The sequence below is a fragment of the Anser brachyrhynchus genome, assembly GCF_964034855.1.
Source record: "Anser brachyrhynchus genome assembly, chromosome: 10".
NCBI classification, from domain to species: Eukaryota; Metazoa; Chordata; class Aves; order Anseriformes; family Anatidae; genus Anser; species Anser brachyrhynchus.
The window spans coordinates 20672865-20695742 of NC_137705.1; the positions used below are offsets into that span (position 1 = coordinate 20672865).

Genomic DNA, 22878 nt, shown 5'->3' on the forward strand with positions numbered 1-22878 from the left:
TTGGTGGGTTTTTGGCACAGGTGCTGCTGGGTGCAGGTGGAAACCTTCTTCGCTGCCTCAACTGTGTTTCAAAATGGGGGTTTCCAGGGCTGGGCAAGTATCTCCAGTGCTCGGGGCAGGCTCAACCCAGCAGCTGATGTCTTCCTGTGGTGAGTAACCAGCCTTCATTTTGGTGGTGGTAGAGCAAACGTGTCCTACAGGTGGTTTTCTGCCTGAGCTCTGCCTTTCAGAGAAAGGGTTTGATTGTCAGATACTCTTTTGAGTTAGAAATGATTGCCAAATTCTGCAGTCTAGTCCATCCTTATTTACCCATAGCTGTAGTTAAAGTCAACTGTTAACTAAATCTGAACTCTTCTACCTCAGCCTGTTGAGAGTGAAAATAAAGCAGAGGTATTGGGTTATTCAGTATTATAGGGTTTTTTTTTTGTTTTTTTTTTTTTTTTCCAGTTTTGTTAGGTTAGGTATCTGTAGTTTTGAGAAGCTCTCTGCTCTGGTTACTTTGAACGCTTAGATTATGCAACATACAACTCTCATCCTTTAAGAGGAAAAACAACAATTGTGAGAGTCATGGTCAGCTAACGGCAGTGGTTAAGTCATTTCACTCTGTGTGTGAAGGGAGAGAGGTCTCTGTGCTGAGCCTTTTCTTATGTTTCTGGTCTTTTGCCATGTAATGATGCTTGGAAACAGCTCATGTGAAGACTGAAGTGCTGTTCTTTGCTTCTCAGCTTTACAGTTATGGAGATCTGCATAGTTTCTGAAGTGACATAGTCAGAAAAGAGTTAATTTTCAATGTAATCTGGCTTTTTTGAGATTTTATCTGTTGTTTTGAAGGTCTCTTCTTGGATAATGATGCCTCTTTTTCCTGGTTTCTGCGTATGTACTGTTCTTAGTGTCTGGGAGTTATAAATCCATGTATGTCCTGTGTGTATTCTGGGATTTTTATTTAGTTGTGAGTTGGTTTTGTTTCTTTGTTTGTTTCTTTGTTTTTCTCTTCTGTGAAGTGTAGCTCTTTGCCCATGCTCTGACTGGTGACTGTTAAGATTAAGCAACCTCACAGCATTAGAGGGTATCTCAGATCTTTTTATCCTGCTCCTGTGCTTTTTCTTCTTCAGGACAGTTTGAGATTCCTTCCCTGTACTGTGCCTTTGCTTGGCTCCAACCTTTCTTTAAGATATTATTTACTATTGAGAACAGGCAAGGCAGCAAATGAAATAGCTGTGCCTTGTTTTTTTAAAAAAATAATATATATATATATTTTTTTTTTTTTGCCTGCTTGCTGTCTTTTCTCTGATCCAACAGCCTCTTCTTTGATGTAATAAGCTTTGTCCTCTTCTTTGAACCAACAGGGGTCTGCATGCAACTTTTTTAAAATATTGATGTTAAACAACCACAAAGCAATTAAGTTTGGGTAGCCCTACCATGGCATATAATCTGTGCTTTGATGTGTCAGTGCTGCCCATGATAAACGTATGTTCTATTTTCTCGAAATAACAGAGCTGATGTGTATTGGCACTCATGCTTACGTTCTTGTGCTTTGGTGTTAATAGCAGATTGTGAAGCCAGTGACTGCATCAGGTGCTGTTCTGCATCAGTTACTCCTGAAGAAGTTTATCAGCCTTTGCATACCACTTTAGTAGATGTTTAAGGTCGTACAGACTTCCTATAGTCATTCCTAAAACTTCCCAAGTAGGTATCTATACTTTTTTTTTTTTAATCTGGTTCTTGTATACAATACATGAACATATGAAAGACTTATTTAAAGTTACTTTCAGTGGAAAACAACACCAGATCAAAAAGTCATCTCTGTGAAGAGAGGTTAATTTTGAAGCATTCCTAACAGGCCTGAAAATAGATTTGAGTGCAATCCAGTGAAACCAACACAAATCCTCTATTGACTCAGGATAGCCTTTAATTTGACTGCAGATTTCTATCTAGTACCACAGAGAAGTATAATTTGCTCTAGCTTTTCTCATGTTGCAATTCTTTACTAGTCAGACTAGTTGTTCTACCTGGTTAAACTTCTGGCACATATTTCATGAGCAATGTAGAAGGTCCTTATTGCTGTTCTAAAAATATAATGTATTCAACGATCTTAATCCAAAAATGCAAGACACTACAGGTCTTTTTTCATTACTGAATTGTGGTAGGTATTGCTGAATCTAGTTCAAACAATTACTATTCAATTTCATGGCTGCAGGCTATGTAATAACCTGGAAATATAGTTTTCACTCTGATCAGTCACGTGAGAAATATCTGTTTACTGTTGCATACCCTTAAGCATCATTATTCATCCATATATTCTTTCTGACAGTTGTATGCTTTCACCACTGTATTATGGAAGGAGTTAAGCCATGGCTCATTATTTTGTTAGGCAGCATCTTATCAATGTTCAATTGAAGATGCACCCAAAGACAACCTCTGAGACGGATCAGCTAGGTCATAACATTCGACCTGGTATGTGGCAACTGGAGGAGTTGTGTTGGTTTGTCATCTTCAAAATTTGATGGGATTTTCTTGTTCTGTTTTCAAATAATTTCATAAGGAATAGGAGAAAATGGTGAAAGGAAAAAATTATTAGACCCAAAAATGGACTTTTATTTTTGGCCTAAAGTTATACTCTGACTTTTTTTGTTTGTTTCTAAAGCCTCCACCTTATGGGCATGGAAAGTGCAGCATAAGCTTATCCACAGGTGAAGATCAGTGCCTTTTTTGGAGACGACAGCTGCATGCTATAGTCTATAGAAGTGGGCTTAAAAAGAACAGTTAGGCAAGGTGTGGGCAAGGTGTGGGCAAGGAAGTTGTATTAATATAAGTCAAAAGGCAAGAAAGGGAAGAAGTCTCCTAAAAGAATTTTAAAGCTCGCATAGTTCTTTGTGGAACATATGAGAAGTTCTTGATGAAATCTCTTTACATTTATCTTAGATTAGCTCTACTATTTTCATTATGTATAGATAGTACAAAACATTACATAAAGACAAAAAAAAATCTGAGAGATGATGGGCAGGCTGAAAGAGGAAAGAGTTCAGATTTTGTCTGTTAATCTCAAAGCCTAATCCTGCTGTGAAAATGCACCGTTTCATGCAAAGGAAGCAATCCTAGTAGAGTGACTGCTGCCAAATTAGCTTTCCTGCTTTGAGGAAAGAAGGCTGTAACTTGTGGCAATGAGAAGGATCTCTTTGTAGATCACAGGAAGCAGAGGATTATCTTCGTTAAGGTCAAGAAGTAGACTGTCCTATTAATTACATTTTTACTTTGGAGGTGTGGATGTAGAATTTAAATAATGCTAACGAATCATGTAAGAAAAAATCATTTTAAGAGCTCAGGAAGATTAAAACTGCATTAACACCTATTGAATACCTATGTTCAGTGGCTGTATCGAGTGACACAGTGTCACTGTGTTGTTGAATGTTACACTGTGAGGTTGAAGACCCAGTGCTGTTTCAAAATCTATCATGAGCTAGTAAGGTAACTACAGATAAATCTTTCCATGTGTCTGTGCTCTATAGATTTGCTTACCAGTAAATGGGGTAGTGATGCTTAATTCTCTTTTAAAACTCTTTTAAAATCTGTGATCGTGGATGTAGAGCCGTCTCCAAACTGTTACGTTTTTCTTTTTTTTTTGTCTTTATTAAATGTGCAACTTCTTGGAAGTGCTTTCTCTCTGGTCGTATTGTGTGTTGACCTACTGCTGCTTTGATTCAATTCAGGTAATCTGCAATCTTCTGACACTGAGCTAATGAGGGCTGACCTGTTCTTTAACCTTTACTTGATGCCATTGATGACTGGTCATGACTTAATTGCCTGGTCACTGTCTTAACTGCACAAACTCATCTCTAAGCTACCTTCAGCGGGACAAATGGCACTCTTCCAAAAAAGAACTTCCACAAAATACCAGGAAACATTGAGTATTTCTGTGTGTGTGTGTGTATATTTGTGTGTGTGTGTGTATATATATATATATTTATTTATTTTAATCTGAGAGTTTGTATGAAAGTTTAACACAAAGGAAACTTTATGTATGTACCAGCTGAACACATGTACTCAAATGAGCTACTTTTCTTGCAGAGAGCGTGTAATAAAGGAAGAGAGCAGATAGACTCCAAAGTAGATCTTCATAACTAGTGGTTTTCTCTTCAAATATGAACTGTGAAAATTGGCTGTAGCACTCCCTATGATTATAGCTTTGCCTACTACAAATTTCACTAACATTTGGTTGGGAGAGAAATAGCAATTACGCAACATGCAGGTGCCCTGATAGCACTTAAAGGTGTGTTGATGAAGTAAACAGCCCTGCAGGATCAATTTTCCCATATTTCAAAGTGGAGTATGTATTCTCTAAATCTGCTGATGCTGAAAGATGCATCTCTTCACATGTCCAAATCTCAGTGCCAAACAACTACAGAGAATACCAGCAAAGGAGTGACCTTGTTATATTTCTTGGAGACTGTGCTCTAATGTGTTGTGCAAAGGTAAATAAACACCATAGCTTGCTATAAAAATGCTCCATGCTCATCATTAGTGCAAGGATTTAGACTGTTGATAGGACGAATATGAAGAATTCTCATTTGTGTTTTATCTGTGGATCTGCATAGAAACTGTTAGAGAGATTACAGCATGGGAATGGGGGAAGGTAATGATATTCTCTATGCTGCTTCTACATCACTTTTTTAATAAATACAGAATGCAGAACCAATTCAGGTCCAGCTTGTGCAATTTGAATATTACCTTACAGTGTGCTCGTATGAAATTCTTGTGTAATGAAGTATCCCCTCCCTACAGAAGATTAACCTCTGAGTTACTGTATGTGACCCAAAAAGAGCAGAGAAGCTACCTTCTGTTGTTCTCCCTCTATCTCCTGAGACATCCTGATTGTTCTCTGTAGTGCAGACTTCATTGTTTTACATCTAGCATCTCAGACAAGTTGCTATCTTATGCCAATCTAGATCTTTATGGATCTTTTTTGCTCTGTGGCTATGTCTGTAAGCATATCCACTTCCTGATTATACTATTATCTTCCTCCTCTTTGGTGTTGAAAACGGTTCAGTTTTGCAGACTGTAATCAGACGTAGGAAGTAACAAAACTGAAGTTCTGCTGTGAACAGCACCAACTGAATCCCTAAAGGACTCTTCAACACAAAGACCACAGCTAGATTTTAATAGTTTTGAGTTTCTGAAAGCAATTTATGATTTTACACCAAAATTGGTAAATATTTCAGCAAAGAAGTGTTGTAACTCTTGTTCTGAAGTAACTTTTTTTTTAATGAAATATTTAAGCCACCCAAATAGAGATCTTTTATCTCAAGTGCACTTCAACTCATTTACCACACAATTTTTCAACCAGAAAAATGAAAATAAAGCTATTGGTAAAATGGGCGGTAAAATGGGGGCGTCCTATGAACAATGTATGCATGAAGATGGTGCTGTGCACTTACTGAGTCCTTCCAATATACTGTGCTGGTTTCTGAATTTAAATTGAATTTAGAATACCTGAACATGGTTTCAAGACAACCAAATACATTGGTAGACAGAAGAGGGCACTCTTCAGGAGGCCTTCTGTAATAGACAGTGAACAAGAGGAGTTGTCAAGGCTGGGAGTCTGGCACAGGGCTAGCTTTTACCAGAAGTGGACAGGAGAACTGGGGAAGGTATGGGGCAAGGTGAGCCTGGGGCTGGGCAAGTAAGACAAGGAGCCCTGTTCCAGTTCAGAGGTGTACATGAAGGACTTCTCTCAACTGGAATAGCTTTGAGAAGATGATGTGGGTGCATTCAGAAAAAATGGTTAACTGTATTTACTCAGAAAAGTCACAAGCTGGCTTTTCTTTTTTTTTCTTTTTCTTTGTGTGTGTGTGTGGAGGGTGGAAGGCATTCCTTTTACTACTGATATTTGTTAATGTGAAAAATTACTGAGCTTGTGGGTGAGCTCCTCTTGAGCTTCCGCTTGTGGTTGTTGAAGAATATAAGCAACAACAATGAAAAACTGTTGACAATCCATTAAGGATAATTCATAAGGTGATTGTAAGATGATGATTCTAGTTTGTTGGTTTCTTTTTCACTTTTTTTTTTTGCCTCTCAGGAGGAAATATGATAGTGTGGCTGTGCGACTTCTGGGTTAGCCGTAGCTCATGCCCAGCTAGCTCCAAGTACAAGTCCTTCTTCACAGGCCCGTGACTTCTGCACCATCAGACCAACACACCTGAAAATGCATCCTCAACAATGGTGCTTGAGCTCCCAACTGGTTGCTGGGGGATGTGAGAGGAGAGGGGAATCTCATGTTATAGTGGGTCCAGGAAACCACAAGGTTGTTATTTTTAGGTCACCTGTATTGCAAATTTGGTGCAGAAAGTAATTGTTTGAAGTAAAACAAAAAGATACTATTTAGGGAATTGATTTTAGGGTTGGTAGTTTGTTTTGTTTTGTTTTGTTTTTTTGTTTGTTTTTTTTTTTTGACCTTTTCCTCCCCCTCCAACCTCTGTATGCCGTATTAATAGTTACGAAAATTTGGAGTTGCTTTGTGTTTGGTTTTGGTTTTGCATTTCCTTAAAGGAGGATGCTCAGTCTACTCCCTTCTCAAGCCTGATCAAGCCTTTTATTTGATCCCAAATAGCCCAGGTTTTCAGTTTATAGAATTAGGAATAAAGGATTCATATGCCGTTTAAAATGCAGGTTCCTTCTCATTCAGAAGTGTTTGGCATTTACACTTCTTATTTAAACATGTTAAAGCGCTTCCATTATTAAATTCTGCTTGAGGGAACCAATGAGGGAGAAGAAATTTGGCATAAATCCCAGTGCAATTTGGAGGTGAAGGACTGAGGATGCTCACTATCCTATTGAATGACAGCAATTAAAATTAATGAAAAATCACTGCATAACACCCACCACTTGACATATTTCCTCAGGTGTTTTTTGCAAAAACCTGAGAGACCTGTGGCTTGGGTCTTTGAAGTTCTCCCACCCCTCCTCCATTTCACCTTTGCTTTCATATTTATAGATAGATAATTGAACAAATATTCTGAGGAAAATGTTTATTACCTAAGACTCTTTCATCTTAAGTAACTTAAGTTTTATTCTAAGATGACTCTGTAAAATTGCAGTTTTGCATAGATGGAAGAGTCAGAATTTGAGGGATAGACCTATTCTTCTCTAGCCTTGTAGAGACTGTGTGCTCCTGGGGATCAACTGTGTGCACCCCAGGAGAGTTGGTCAAGGAGTGGATACAGCAGCACTAGTTGGGGTTCGGGTGTGAAGGAGAGGGGGAAAAAAAGGTAATAGAAGTATCTTCATATTTCTGGGGCAAGGGAGATGATGAAGAGAGAAACATGTCTCAAATGGGTCAAGAAACAGGCAGAGGAAAAAACACATTTTTCAGCAGAAACAAAGCCATTTCTGGCTGTCTTAAGTGCAGCCATTCTGCAAAAGCCCACCAGGGCTGCAGGTGAAGAAAAGTCTCTCCTGACTCCTGTTCTTCACAAGCTTGACCTGGGGGCAATGGGGGTTTCCTAGGCAGAATGAAAACAGGATCCTATTATCCTTCAAATAGAAGAATCGACATGATGATTTGAGAACTACCTTAAGGTGGCATTATCTGTGGATGAATCCTTATGTAATTATTTCTTTATTTGTTTAACAAAATATTTCTTTAATGAAACAATTTCAGACGTTGACCAAGTTGCTCAGAGACAGCAACCAGAAGTGGAAAGTTCATCCCAGTGTACCCCAACCAAATAGCTGGTTTTGCTGTTTTGCGTGTTAGATGCATAGATCTGGTTTCTTTTTGTTATTCATGTTTTTTTCCTTTTTTCATTGACCAAGAATAACTTACTCTGAGGACCTTTCTCTCATCTGCAGCAAAGATGAGTTTGGTGATACACCTGTGACATTTCTATCTCTTCTAATGGTTACAAACCCTTGGATAAGGTGGTATCTGTGCTGGTTTAGGAGTCTGGCATGGAAGGAATTTTCAGTTGGGGTTATCGAAATGTAGATATCAAGCATCTTCTTATTTCCACCTCACAGTACCATTTGTCTATGGGTATGGATTCCCTTCAGGATGAAGTAAACTTCCTGACTTTTTTTTTCAATACAAATATACTTACGAGAAAATTCTGATCTATTTGTGCTTATTTTTTTTCTTGCTGGGTAAAAATAAACGTCCATTTATTAGATGTTTACCTCAAAGTTTTCAATGACTTGAAGAGACACTAAAACATTTTCTTGAATTAGCAAAGCATGTAACATACAAAATCTTGATAATTTGCACTCACAGTGTTCATTGAACAGTCCAAGTCTTTACCCTAAGGAAAGAGAAAGAAGTTGTTTTTGTCCTTGACGGTACTTATTGTGAGTTATCCTTTGGTTTTTGTCATTTTGAAAATAAGCAATGAAGAAAACTCACTCAGCAAGTAGTAAAAACAGCAACAAATGTTTACCCTTTGGGATATGTACTCTGGAGAGAACTCCCCACCCAAAATGTGCAGACACTTCAAGGTCTATGTGTACAAGTTTAACTTGACTTGGAGTGCAGGCATTCAGCCAATTAAGAATTTTTTTTTTGAGGTTAACTTTTTTTTTTCCTTCTAGCAGGTTAATAAGTTATCCATGAAGCTACAGAAGCATCAGAACTGGAGTTCAGTAAATCTGTTATTAAATCTCTAAAATAAACATTGAGAACTAGAGAAAAGAAATTGCTATGCAAAAGATTTGAGTAGTATTATGATTTCCCTCTTCCTCACCCTTTGAACATATTGCTTGATCTATCATGAGACTGTAATTTCTGTCCTGAAGAAGGATATGTATGTGGGTGCCTTTGGGTTCTACTATCTATTTTCTTTCTGACAGCAGTGAGTTGCCTTTCTGTCTTTATTAGTCCTCAGTGTTTATTAATAACCAGAATTTTGGGCAAGACTTCTATGTTACTTTCATTACAATGAAACCTGGTTCTAGTGAAGTTGATAGGAACTCTGTCACTGGGTTAATGAAGCCAGGCTTTTAGCTTTGCAATGCATGTTTTCTTCTAATATGCAACGGAAAAAGTGATTCAAGCATACTCCCTTCAGCTCTTTCCCCAGCAATATTTGAGTTCCATGTCAGCTACTTTGTGCCTTTTCTATGTTGACTTTACGATCTGAATTAGAGCAGGTTGAATAAGAACGTTGTCCAGCAGTCACTCACGTTTTTGCAAATATACACATGAACTTCATGTAATTTATTGGGCTGTGTTATCCTCACTTGGGAGTTTTTGGACAATGGTTAGTTGTTGATGTGGACATTGACTAATGAAATATTGTTTGTCTGGAAGTCTATAGCAGAAAGTGTCAAACCTATGACAGCAGTATGAACACACCCATAGTCTGTAAACACTTCCGGATAGGGACTCCTAGATTTCATGGAACCGAATAAACCATGGTCTAAGACATACGAATCTGCTTTTTTCCGGGCATATGTATGACTGCCTGATAAATGCTTCCAGGAAAAAGTTTAAACAACTTGCGCTCCCAGACCTATTCAATAGAAAGTTTGGTTTTTCTTTAGTTAGTTCTGGAATTAAATTTTCAGCCGCCATTCTTGCTTGTTAGATTTTGTTTCTTCCTGTCTCGTCTTCTAGCTTTTATGACCACTTATTTATAGGTTTGTTTCTTCCAGGCGGTTAAATTGATCTTTAATTTTATTTCATGACCACAGAGGAAAACAGCACAAGCTTGAGCAAGTTTGGAGGCAGTCAGGTATTGTCTGCACTTTCCTGAGGCTAAACAGACCTTTACTTTAGTGTCTTGGCTGCTGAAGTGTGCTTTTCTAAGGAAGAGGATGTTGAAGGAAATCTAGGTGATTTGTTCTTTTATTAGTTTAAACGAGAATAAAGACATGTTGGTCACTCAGCTGTGTGTGTCCATTGCAGAGTACAGATATGTGCTTGGTTACTGATCTCAGTTGAGTCAGCCTCAGAGTATACGAGTGGGTGTGGAAAGACCAGGAGAAAAATAATAATAATAATAATAAACACCTCTTGGTGGCAGAACAAGCTATCACTGTGAGTCAGGGCTCTGACCTCCAAGGTTTGTTTTGGGATTAGAAGTCAAGATAGTTATAGATATATTTTATGTCAGGACCTAAGGCCTTGTTGTTACCTAAAATGCGGTTTTACTCTAAAGACCAGTGGATTATAGTGACGGTGTTAGAGAGGATTGTGCAGTTTCAAGCTGTTGAAGAGGAAAATGAGGCTGACAAGCACCTGAACAATGATTGTTCCTAATGCAATGGGATTTGCCTTTACTTGCCAGGCAGCTGTTTCACAGATGCAGAGATGCAACATTATTTTGGTTTTGCTAGTGATCCCAATACTTTGGTGAATGGGATTTGCCACTTTGTTCCTATGCCTTGAGCAACTGTCAAGTTTTCAAAAGGAAATTGCTGTACTACAGTTTTAATTTCCACCTTTTAAATAGTTTTTCATCTTCATTTTCTTTGCTTTCATGGAATGGAGCAAATCATTACTTTTAAAATACACGACAGTTTCTTCACAGACAAGGAGGGTAAGGCACTCGGCAATGTGACAAGTCCCTCCACCAGGTTGCTTGATGATTTGGAAAGTACCACACCAGATGGCTACATTACGCAGCTGAGAATTCTAGTACTCTTCCAGAGTCCCAGTACTTGACTTTGTAATTTAGTGTTCATGGAAGGTATGTATATTTTACATGTGAGAGGTACTCCTTTATACTGCATTACAGAGTTCAGTCTCTGTTGAAGGCTGATCTTGCAATGCTAGATTTTTCCTCTCCCTCTCCTCAATATGTATGCACTTGTTGGGTGCTTCTATTGGAAATTATTTTTCCGTGTGTTCAGTAAATTCTCCCCAACTACAGTGACTTTCAGGAATTGTCCTCTTGGTCAAATGTCAGTAGACTGTGATTACAGCCTCCACTGCATGTTACCAGAGACAGGATAACTAAAATATGTTTATTTCCCATGCTGGAATGTCTTGTGGAGTTAATATTGTGTATGACTTGGGCTAGAATAATAGGGGCTCCTGTCACTTGTCTATTCTGCTGCTCTTTCTGTGGATTCTTCTGGGAAAGGTTTATCACCTCAGGACATCCTGAATCGTGGCACATGACCCGAGTGTGGAGCTGTTCACCAAAGCTTGCAACACTAATATAGGAAATGCATGAAAAAAATGCTAGAAGACCAATTTAAAACAAATGAAAATGGCAATATTTCCCTATGCAGCAAGTAGTGATCTTCTGCCCAAAGCAACAGTGTAGACAAGGAGCACTGACTCTTTTTAAAAAGGCAAAGAGAAATTCATGGACAAGCCACTGGGGACAAGGCAGGGATGTCTCCTTAACAGCCTTAATACAAAAGTCTTATACAAAAGTTGTGGATGTCAGGGATGTGCAAGGGGAATGGCCTGCACGAAGTGGCTGGGCTTGCATATTTTGTCCAAGTAACGTATGGATAATATCAAGTGAAACCTAACATCAGTCAGACCCATCGGGCATTTCATGCCTTCTACTGGTGGCTCTGTACCTCAAGTCTGAATTTCTGTGGCTTTTGCCTGCCAGAGACTGAAACTCTGAGTAACAAGCACTGCAATATTACTTACGTCGAATCATTAAGGTGGGAAAAGACCTCCAAGATCATCTGGTCCAACTGTCCCCCTACCACCAATATCACCCATTAAACCATGTCCCTAAATAGCACATACCTACATGTTGTAGATCAGTCAAGCAAATAGCTAAGCAGGACTTGTCTATAGGCCTGGACACCAGGTGTTAACAAGAGGCAAAGAGGGAGACAACTTTAGATTCTTATAAGCTATTATAGAACATCCCCTAATTCTTCAGCTTTGATAGAAAAAAAACTCCAAAGCTTTCCTAGCAGAGCAAGTTGTTGCTGCTTTGTCATCTTCACGGGTTGTGGTGTTTTTTGTTTGGCTGTTTTTTTGTTTTATTTCAAATTTGAAAACAGTTTTTGAGAATGACCATAACGGCATTAAGATCTCCACCACAGTATGTGACAAGCACCCCTTTTCTCTTGTCATGCCAGTGGGAAAAATATAAAGGGAGACTTCCACATATGAACTGATTCCAGTGAAATTATTGGATGCAAAAACTTGGGATTTAATATCAGTTTTATTCAGTGTTTTTTTGTTTGTTTTTGTTTTGTTTTTGTGTTTGTTTGTCTGTTTTTTTCTCCAGGCTGAGTGCAGTAATGAAGCATGGGATACGTTACATAAAATTTTACAGGATTTATATTGCCCAGGTTAGAGAAATAGACCTTACATAGTATTGACTTTTTCTTTGTTTCTTTCTTATCAAGTTTCAAGCATTTTTGAGGGTTTGGCAACAGTCCCTAATCCCTGAAGCTCTAAATGATTTATCACCTTACTGTACACGCATTGAAATAACCGTGTGCCAGCTGCATTGCGTGCTCTGCTGTGGCATTCCTGCTCCTCACTCCAAAAGCGTATGTGCATAGGCAGAGGCACACCAAGGGCTGTGCATCCAGGTCACTTATCTTTGGGAAGTTTACTGTTCTAAAAACTGTGGGTTTAGATGGGCACATTCAGGAAACCAATTTGTACAGCAGGGATAGATGTCTCGCTTCAAAGTCATTCTAAGATTACTGCAACTGTTTGTTGACTGTATGCGGTGTCTGTGGGTGCTGTTGGGTACATACCCAGCACAGCTATTCTGCTACCTCCAGAGGAGATGGCTGCAGAGCATTTCCTTCCAGCTTCTCTTTCTGGACTTTCTGGTGGTTTACTTAACCAGTAGTAGCTCTTGGTCGTTTCTGTATTATCACCGATTTAAAACAATGGGAAAAGTATGTCTTTTTTTTTAATAATAAATCAAGTTTTCCTGGATTTTTTTTCCTCTCATCTTTTCCAGACTGTCTTTTATCAGGAAGCTCTCCAATAGAGGTTCTGCCCCAAGTCAAAGTCCTGGCTCAGTACTTCCTGGCCATGCCTGAGCCTATTACATGTCCGCAGAGTCTTTCTGCAAACAAATTAAATTCTCCTTCTCCTTATCTAGAAATCCTAGAACCTTTAATTTTTTTTTCTTCACATTTTTCCTGCCTATCTCCAGAGGATGTTAAAACAAGTCTGTCTGAGGGCTTTTTAGGGCACAGTGTACAGAAGTGGCAGGTGCGCCTTTAGATGTAATAGGAGCAAAACTGGTTTGAAAAAATAGGACAGGACAAGTGAATTGTTGTGGGGGAAAAGTTGTTTGCTTTACTTGTACAAGGGGATTAAACTAAAAGAGTGCTGTCACCCAAATGAAAACCTTGTCCCTTCCCCTACACCTCATTTTGGAGGATACTTCAGAAAATGTTATGTAAAAGTTGTTTTTCTGTTACCTCTCTTCATTTTGAAAAGGTGAGGAGTTTTCTTCCATGCCTCTTCTGCAGGCTTTACCAATGTATGTCAGCATGCTATTGCTTACCAGCTTTGGAAAAGTTTCTTGCCCTCAGAATCTAGTATTGCAGATACTAAAAGGGCTGCATCTTTGTTTGGCTTTTTAGTCTCACCTATTACATAGCTCATCTCCTCTTCTGCCCTCAAAAATACCTGTCTGTACTGTACAACAGCTCCCCCTCTTTTTTTTTTTTTTATTTTCTTACTGCTGAATTCTGACCATACACCCAGGTCTGCTTAAGACAACTATTATGGAATTGGTCCAAAAAATAGACAGATATAACCAGCAAAAATTTTATTGGCACAAGGGGATCTGGTTTAAAAATATAAATGAAGATTCCTCTACCAGTGGTAGTTAACTCCAGGGTTTTATCAGCTGTATTAATTTTCTACTCTGCTAGAACTGTGAAGAGATCAAAAGTTTAATGACCAGTGGGGCCTGAATTGTAATGCATTATCTTGCTTCTCTTAAAAATATTGCAAAACCAGAAAATGTTTTTAACGTTACATGATGTGCCATTAGTCAAAATGCAGCCCTTAATAAACTTGCACTCTGCAGGATTGAGTGGTGGTGGCAAAGGAAACATTACACTGCTTATGTCAATGCACCCCCAGACTAAAAGCTTGCAAGAAATCCTGGAGCTGATGGCATTAGGATCTTTGCCAGATTCATTTTAGTTTCTGCTCCTAGGTCTCTTGCATTCACATACATTGTTTCATCTTTTGGACATTGTAAGCCTTCTCAGAATAAGGAAGAAAAAATAATTTAAAAAAAAAAAGCAGAATTTTATATTAAGGGTTCCATGGCATGTTGTTGGTACATAGCTAGACTAGCTGGTTGAAAACACAGTTTAAATAGTTTGAATGGATGCATCTAAGTTGGTTTTGTACTGGGAGCATTTCTTTCGTGATGTCATACATTCCTGGGTCCATGATCAAGATGTTCTTTTTGAAGATAGTGAAAGAAAGACACCTATCTATACCTAACAGTTCAGACCAAGACTGGCACTTCCTGTGAGGGTGACACTGTCTATATTGCATCCTCTGGGACGTCAGAAGGCTAATACTGCAGCATGGTGACCAAAATTGTTGGATCTCTTCCTTGTTCTGTCAATCATATGCTCTAAAGAGAACTTTAATGTCTCTGCATGTCAGTTAATTCTCCTCTGCCTTCTCTTAAGCTGACTTCCTGTGTCAGGGAAATGGAGCGCACAAACTCTCATAGCTATCGCTTGCAAAAGAGCCTATAAGTTAGCTCTTTGGGACAGAGACTGGGCCTTGGGTTGTCTTGTGCAATGCTGTCTGAGTTTATGTACTTGATGAATTTTTAATAAGTAGAAGAGCAGTTTGTGGGAAGGATGTATACTATAGCTAATGCTGCACTTTGCCTATTTTTAGGAAAACACTTGCTCATTTACAGTTGTAGCAATCAGGGACAAATATTCTCCGTCAATGCACAAATTTAAAAAATGTTAATGTGTTGGTCTTGATTCTGATGTCATCTGGGCAGGTGCTGCTCTGAAATAGCTCGATTGAAGTTAAAGAGTAAATCTGATCAAAGATGACATCAAAAGCAGTATAATCTATAAAGCCATTTTGCCTGCATGTAGAACAGATTGGTTTGCAGGAAAAGAAGAGAGCAGTATTGAATTACATTAAATTGTTGTCAGTATATTAGCAGTATAACCAAACCTCACTTCTGGATTTTCTAAAGTGACAAGGGGAGGGAAATGGATTGCATTTCTAACAAGAAGGGTTGGTTTTGAAATTATTGATGGAGACTTTTTCTACAGCAAGGTCCAATATATTTCTGAGATTCTTGATGGGTAAAAAATCAGAATTTGGTTATGAGTGGGATTGCTGGTGATAGTCTTCACAGCTGACTCACACTGCAGCTGGCACATTAAGGGAAGCTGACGCGTTTTGAGTGCAGGGAGACAAAATTACTGATCTAAGGGGTAAGAGCACTGATTTTGCGTTCTCAGGGTATGCAAAATAACTATCCCTGGAGGAATGCATGATGAGGGTGAATATGACAGCCTTTTCCTGTCATATTTTCTTGCTCTGTACCTACACCCACTCTTGCACAATTACCTGCTTTACATTATTAGTCCTTCTCACTCTTTTGACCATCTGCATGAGCTGAGCGGATCTCCGAGTCGAGGAGATTCTGCAGAACTGCAGATTTAGAGCATGGTGAGATCAGAATGCAGAATACCACAACGCTTCAGGCAATGGTTTTAGTAGTGAAAATCACACAGATAAATAAGTCTTTCCTGTTTCGTGTTAAGGATTGGTATTGGTTAAACAGTGAGGAGGAGAAAAGTCAGCAATGCAGAGCAGCCTTAGAACTGAGGCAAGGGAATGCTCACACTGCGTGTTGCCATCTAGTGGAGCTGGTGAATTTTCAGTGTGCCTGCTAATACGTTGCTGCCCCTTAATGTTTGATTTAAAAAGGCTGGTTTCAAATATGCACTTTTTTTTGTTGTCGGTTTTTTTTCCCATCTGTTCAGTGCAATACCAACCGACTTCAGTTCTAAAGCAAAATTTGAAATAAAATAGAGACATCTTGGTTGTGCATTTGTTAACTTGTATTTTAATTTTCAACACGCTCATTATATTATTTCTTTAAATATCACTTGTCTCTGTGAAGTGAGGATACATAGGTTTCGGGGGGGGGGGGATTCTGTGGGGAGATATTTTTGTCTCAAGCTTTCCAATATGTAAATGTACTCTCTCAAACATACTAAAATACCACAAGTACATATGTTTTCAATACAGACTTGAGTGGGAATCAGGAACATGTATCAGTATGTGGATTAGTATCCTGATCACCTTTGAGTAAGAAAGCTTGAATGCTTTGGATTTGACTTTTAGTCCTTCACACAGGTAGAAATTAATTTCCCAGGCTGGAAGATGCTGGGGCTGAGAAGAACTGTTTGGAAGTTGGGCTTTAAAAAAAAAAAAAAAAAAAAAAAAGGAAAGAAAGAAAGAGAGTGGAATTTCCTCATTTCTATGTTGTATTGTCACCAAAAAAAAAAATCAGAGGTACGAGATAAAACCGAGAATGTTGTATAGCTGTTGTTGTATGTTTCTTCTGCTTAGTTTGTTCATATTTAAGAAAGCCTGTTTTGTAACAAAGGTGTGGTAATTCTTAGGATGAGCCTCTGCTCAAGGCAAATATGCAAAATTCATTTAAACGTTTTCAACTAGAAGACTTAATATTTCAGATCCAATTTCCCTGGTCCTGTCTACAACATGAGAAAGAGAGGGGCAGGCAGTGACTGTTACTCTTTTCTTCCACTCTTGCAGAAAGAGAGCAACTATGGACAGAATAAAGATGTAGCTCTAGGCTGGGCTTTCATCCTGTAACAGGAATGGATAGACTTCAGGGATTTTTTTTAGTTATTATTTCGTATATGCTATATGTTTTCTGTGTTCAGAGACTTATGACAACATTGAGATGACCATATACGTTTGAGGAGAGTCTTTGGACAAGCTTATTTGGCAAGGAACACTTTAAATAAGACAGTGACAGTAATTCATCATAAAATAAGCCCTGTTCAAAAGTGTATTTTAAAATAAAATTTTTGAGCACAGCATGCTCAGAAGAGTTTGCTTATTGAAGACGAACTCTTTGTAGAACAAGGCAAATTCAATAAGTACTGGATGTGGCTGAAGTTAGCACTGAGTAAATATTACAAAGAATTAAAATGTAAAACCAAGGTGGGCAAAAAGGTGCTGTCATCTACAGCAATCACACATTTAAGGTCTGTTCCTTCTCCCTCTGATGCTTGTAACAAAACATTCATTAACATTTCAAAGCTAGTTTTGAATTCTTTAAGTACTTCTGTTCTTCTAAGTGTAGCTGCCTGCACATACAAAAGTCCCAGTGACTGATGGCAGTACTAGATTTCATAAGTTCTTTTCAGGCAAAAAGGTGAAGAAGAATAAATCTTCCCTAGAAGAAGCCTTATTCTAACTTCCCAATTCCTGGACACCTTCACAGAAATTAGCTTAGAAGCCTCGGTAATTGCTGTTAAGTAGCTGCAAGCCTCAGCCACAAACATGCTTGGTTGACTACCCCTTGGTCTGGCTGGCAGATACTGCTATTGAGACATCATGGGTTTGACATAACCATTGCAACTTTCTTCCAGTGCACTTGGTGTTTGCAACAACTTGGTTGTACTGTGAGAAGGCCCTGTGCCAGGTCCTTTGTTCCAAATGAAGGATCTAAACCATTTAATGTTTCTAAAACACGCCTAGAAATCAATAGAGGGGATTAGAAAATCAAATCTATTCAAGTTCAGTGTAGAGCCATAAGGGTTGAAAAAGTGTCAGTGTGCTATGAGTCAAACCTGGTGATGAAGGCTCAGAGCAAACCTTAGGAAAAGCAGAGTACAAGCCAGAGCCCATGCTGGCATGAACCTGTTTGGTTCTGAGTTAGCTGAAGAATGCAGACTAACACCAGCTAACACCTGAGCAGAAAGTCTTGGCTCTCTAGTATGAGAGAGCAGTGTTCAATTTATTAACCTATAACCCCCAAATCAACCAAAATTTCATCTCCGTGCAGGAAAATAAACCAAAAATCTCTCTTGAACTTCTAACTCTCAGGTAACTCTAGATTTGATCTTTTTACTCTGTCCATTCCTGCAACATAAATTGTTTGTACAAGGAGAAAAGGAGGAATAGTATTTAGAAAAAAAAAAAAACAGAAAGCAAGCTCTCCAAGCAGAAACTGGGAGGTATTATCAAAGAGAGAGAGAATTTGATGACCATATGAATTAACTTACTTTCCAGAACAGCAGTGTCAAAAACAAGCCTCTCCTATAAATGGAGACCATTGTAAATGGACTGCATGAACCAAGGTAAATCTGTTAGTAAAGACAGAGCTGAAGAAGTGAGGAGCTTCTCTTAATAGTTTGGAACTGCATCCTCAAAGGAGAAATCCAACTTGGTTTCTACATCTGAGCTCCAGTTTCTAAGGCTGTGCTGAACGTGACATAGAAGTAGGAGCTGGAAGAGGAGAGGAAGGGTGTTTTTGTTGTTGTTTTTTTAAACTTGTAAAGTCTCTCAACTTGGAAATGACTTAATCAAAATCCATATTTATTATATTGCAGCTAAAGATGGTCAAAATATCACACTTCCTGTCCCCTGAAAGAATCTCTGAATGGGAGTTTCAACCAAGATACAGATTTAAACTGAAGACAGGTGGATGCTCAGTTGGGGCTTTTATTGAAGAAGTTCTCAGGACCAATTCTGCAGAGCTTTTCTGCTCTTATGCTTTCAGCTTGAACCCTTGTCTCCTACATTCTAGTCAAACATGTGCAGCAGTAGGGATGTCCTCAGAGAGGAAAGTATTCTGCCAAGAACTTCTATGGGTTTTGTGGGGAAAGAATTGGGGGTAGAGGGGGAGCCTATACTGGTTACTTCCTGACTGTTTTGTCTTATTAGTATTCTGAAAGTTTATCGTTTGATCTATTTTAGATCAAAGAGAAGATGTGAAAACACTCCTAGAAATCCTTTTTCACTGTTTTGTTATTTTATTCCCTTTTTTTTTTTTTCCTCCTTCCCCTTAGTTACTGTGTGGTCAACCTTGACGGGCTTTTAATGCTCTGCCAGATTCTCTGGGAGGCGCAGAGACCATCCTCGTAATGGATGTATGATGTAATTATATTTCAGCATCCTCTAAATTGTCCCTTCTACCATCACAATGCTCATATGTACATGCAGTTAAAAATTTTGCATTGTGCATACGTACTTAACAAGGATGTGGCCGTAAGCTATCAGAGGGGGCCAAGACAGACAGTATCACAAAGCTTTTGATAGTCAGAGCTGACTGGTGAACGAATGTTTCTCACTGGTCTTGTTAAATAATTTCTCTAAGGTAGTAATTAAATCTTCTTGCTTTCCTCATTCTACTACAGTACTAAGTGACCAGAAATAAGAAAATAAGAATAATCGGGGGGGGGGAAAGAAAGCCCTTCAGGACTTTAAGAGTTGTCCTTTTAACCTGCACTTTCAACACCTAGCTTTAGTAAGGCTTTGGTGCAACAAAGGCTGATGACTGATCCTTCTGCTGTCGCACTGTGTGGTGCTGATCCCCGCCTACCCGTCAGCAAGCTACTGCTTATATAAAAGCAAAAAAGCTTTACAAACTTGTTTGTTTTTGAAACTAGAAACATGTTCTTTCGACTCTCAGTTTACGAACTGCAGCTCAGCATTAGTCACGGAGCTAAAGGGGGGTACGTGGAGCACTTGACACTACAAATTGCAAGAAAGAACTGAAAGCTCTATTTCTATTGGAAGTGTTACTGCATTTTCCTCATCTGAGCTTGCAGAGGTTTTTATGCTGTGATTGGCTGGAAATCAGGAGTCGGGGGCATACACTTACCTTGGAATTGCGTACTCTCTAGTAGCATTTTGTGTTGATGTATGTTCTTGAATCACGATGTTTGTATTCGCAGAGCTCAGGGAGTCAGTGTTCTGGGCTTAGACTGTCTCCTTTGTTGTGTTTGCGTCGATTTACAGTTCATAACTTGCCCTTGTTTAGAAATAGTCTTTAGAACGTACACATGCGCTGTTCACCCAGAAGCAAAAGTCCAAATAGGTTATTTTGAACAAACAAGGCATTGTCTTTGAGAATATATTATCTTTCCTGAGAAGTAGCATTACTATAAGGAAGCAAAAAACAGCTTGTACGGGGCGGGATACTGCTTATAGTTACTGAGCAGCTGGATACAAGCTCATTTGATAACCGCTCTGACTCTTACTGAATGTAAATGTTCACCTGTAACAGAGTTAATTCTGTGTCCTAAAGTCCCCAGTTAACTTAATGGTGTAATCTGTGTGCCTAAATGAATTCATGAAGGCCACTGGTAATTTCCCTTGGATGAAGACCATTGAAGACCCAGCTCTTCATGGTGGCTTTTAGGAAATAGTTTAAATGTTTGATAATGATGATTTTTTTTTTATTATTTTTTTTTTGCCTAATTATTCATTCTGCAAGTGAATCTTTCAAGCGAAAACTGAAAAACAAAATAGGTGTGTTTTGGGATAGAGCAAAAGACAAAACTACTTAAGCTGAAGAAAATACAGTTTTTTTTAATGGCTTAAAAAAAAAATCCTGCAGTAGCAATTATGGAATGAACCACTAGAACATGACTCCAGGCAGAGTGACAGTAGATAAAGGAAGCCAGATGGCTTTTAGTTTGATCAGGCCCGAGCAGGGTTGTAGGAAGTCTTTCTGCAAGAGCAGCAAGCCAGTGTGTGTGGTGCTGGGTCCCCTTTCAGTCCCGAGGCTGTGACCACACAAGTAAATTGCGAATGCCCACGTTTTGAGCAGGGAAGAGCACTGTCACCTACAGACACCCCAGTTACCTGCACCGTCGGTTACTCACACTTGTGCTGTATGGCTTTGTTTTCTTTTCAAAGCAGCTCCCTGGATTTTGGTCATATGGAATTACAGGTGATTTAAAGCCTAGGTTGACCTATTTGGATATGCTACAGCTCAAAGAAATACAGGACTTTAAAAAATTTAAAAATACTGATGTGTCACTTCTGTATATTTCTATGCTACCTTTCACTTTTTTGTGATAGCTTAACAGAAAAAGAGACTCCCTGATGTGAATTTTCAGTGATTAAAACAAAACAAAAAGAAGTCCCAAGAATTGTCTCTTAATTAAAGAGGCTATAAATCAAGGTATGGAGGTAACTTTCTGCATCTCAGCTTTCTGCATTAGTTCTTTGATCTTCACATGCAGATGTTCAGCCCAATGCCACGGTCGAGTCCAGCACCGGCCGACCCCTGAGTCCATGTCACCGGCTGCAGGTCTGCCCAGTGCCCCGTGCCCTCTGCCCCAAGCAGCACCAGCCTCCTGCAGCTGCGAAGAGAAGCACGAGGGCTGCCCCATTGTGACCCGACAGCGGGCTTGAGCATGATCTGAGCTTACAGGGTTGGGGTTTTTTGTGATTTCCATGGCTTCTTACTCCACTTGAGCTGGGTTTATCTCATCAGGTGTAACACACTCTGATCTTAGGCCAGGGAGGCTGTTCTTACACTCCAGTGGCCTGCATAGCCTGAAAAAGACTAAGGCATTTTAATCAAATAGCTCCTCCTGCCCCAAGTGCCTATTGTTGCTTATAACAAAATAGAAGCAGAGTAGTGCTGAACATATGTATTATGTTCTGTACTGCAGCAAAGTAAAATAAATGATGCTTACAGTGTAAGCAGGTAATAACATCTCCCAGACAGAAGTGTTCCTGTGTTAATCATGTCTGACTTCTCTAACTCACTTGTTTCTCCCAACCAAAAAGCAGGTTGATGAAATTGTGACAAATGGTTCCACACTTAATGAAATAAAAATTATATTCCATCTTTTTTCCCCAGTCCCTTGCGCCAAGAACACTTGGAATGAATTGTATGGCCATGTTTGTAGGCTTCCTCAGCCTGAACTTTTTAATGGAATTCCTCTTAAACTTGTCTCTAATATGTGTCTTGTTCCTGCTCCTTTCCTTTGCACAGTATAATGGATTCTTTAAGCTTTGAAAGTGAGTTGTTGTGGCCTAAAGTAACAAATCAGTTTTGGAATGCATGCTGTCTGTTGTAAATGATTTGGGGGTAATAAATTTTCTGGTACAAAGCAATAGGCAGCGTTTTCATAATGTTGAACAGTTTAGACTTGTCTTGCAGGGAACAATGTCGCTAAAGCAGTGCGCTGGTTCCAACTATTTGTTATTACAAAAGACATTTTTTTCTTCCTTAAGGTAGAATCCTCATCAGATTTCATGCTTTGCTGTAACTTGTTTTATTTCATATGTTACACAAATAAAAATATGTGAGCACAGTTGTGTATCTGTTCCATCTTTTAATGCAGACTTTTTTTAGGCTGCTTAGGAAAGCTTGTACATGTTACCTTTTATACTAAAGGCCTATTGAAGTGTATTTGATTGCTTTCAGAACTTTTGATTTACTACATTTGAGTCTTAAAATCTGAAAATCAAGACAACTGTGCAGAGCCCTGTTACCTTAAATTTAACTTGATTTTTTTTTTTGGCACTCTCTAGGTTCTCTCCTTGACACACATGCAGATAGCAGTTTCTAGAACTTTCCCTGCTAAGGACAAACAGGGGACAAATTTTGGGTGCTCCAGAAAACTCCCAGGTTAGAATTGGATTTTAGTAAAACTAGATGTGAAATAATTATCAACAGAAACAAACTCTTCCACTTTTCCATTCCAGTATCTGACTCATGGGTACTGGGTGTTGCGCAAGCTATGTGAAGCCTGGTGTCTTTATCGGACTATCGTGTTCTAATGATTGCAGTGCAAGGAAAAAAAAAAGACTTCCTCCATATCCAGCAGTGAGTAACTTTCCTTTACTGACTCTCCCTTCACACCTCCTTGCTTGCTGCAATGCTGTAGGGTACCAGACTAGAGAGACACCATCAAAGTACCTTCTCATTG

At 39.0% G+C, this 22878-nt stretch overlaps 1 long non-coding RNA gene across 1 annotated transcript; it reads left to right on the plus strand.

Annotated features, from left to right (window-relative positions):
- LOC308200314 lies at window positions 1–22800 on the plus strand. The gene is made up of 3 exons (XR_013955469.1): window positions 1–149; window positions 22481–22577; window positions 22655–22800. It is a non-coding gene; the product is annotated as an uncharacterized lncRNA (long non-coding RNA).
- The last annotated feature ends 78 nt before the right edge of the window (window positions 22801–22878 follow it).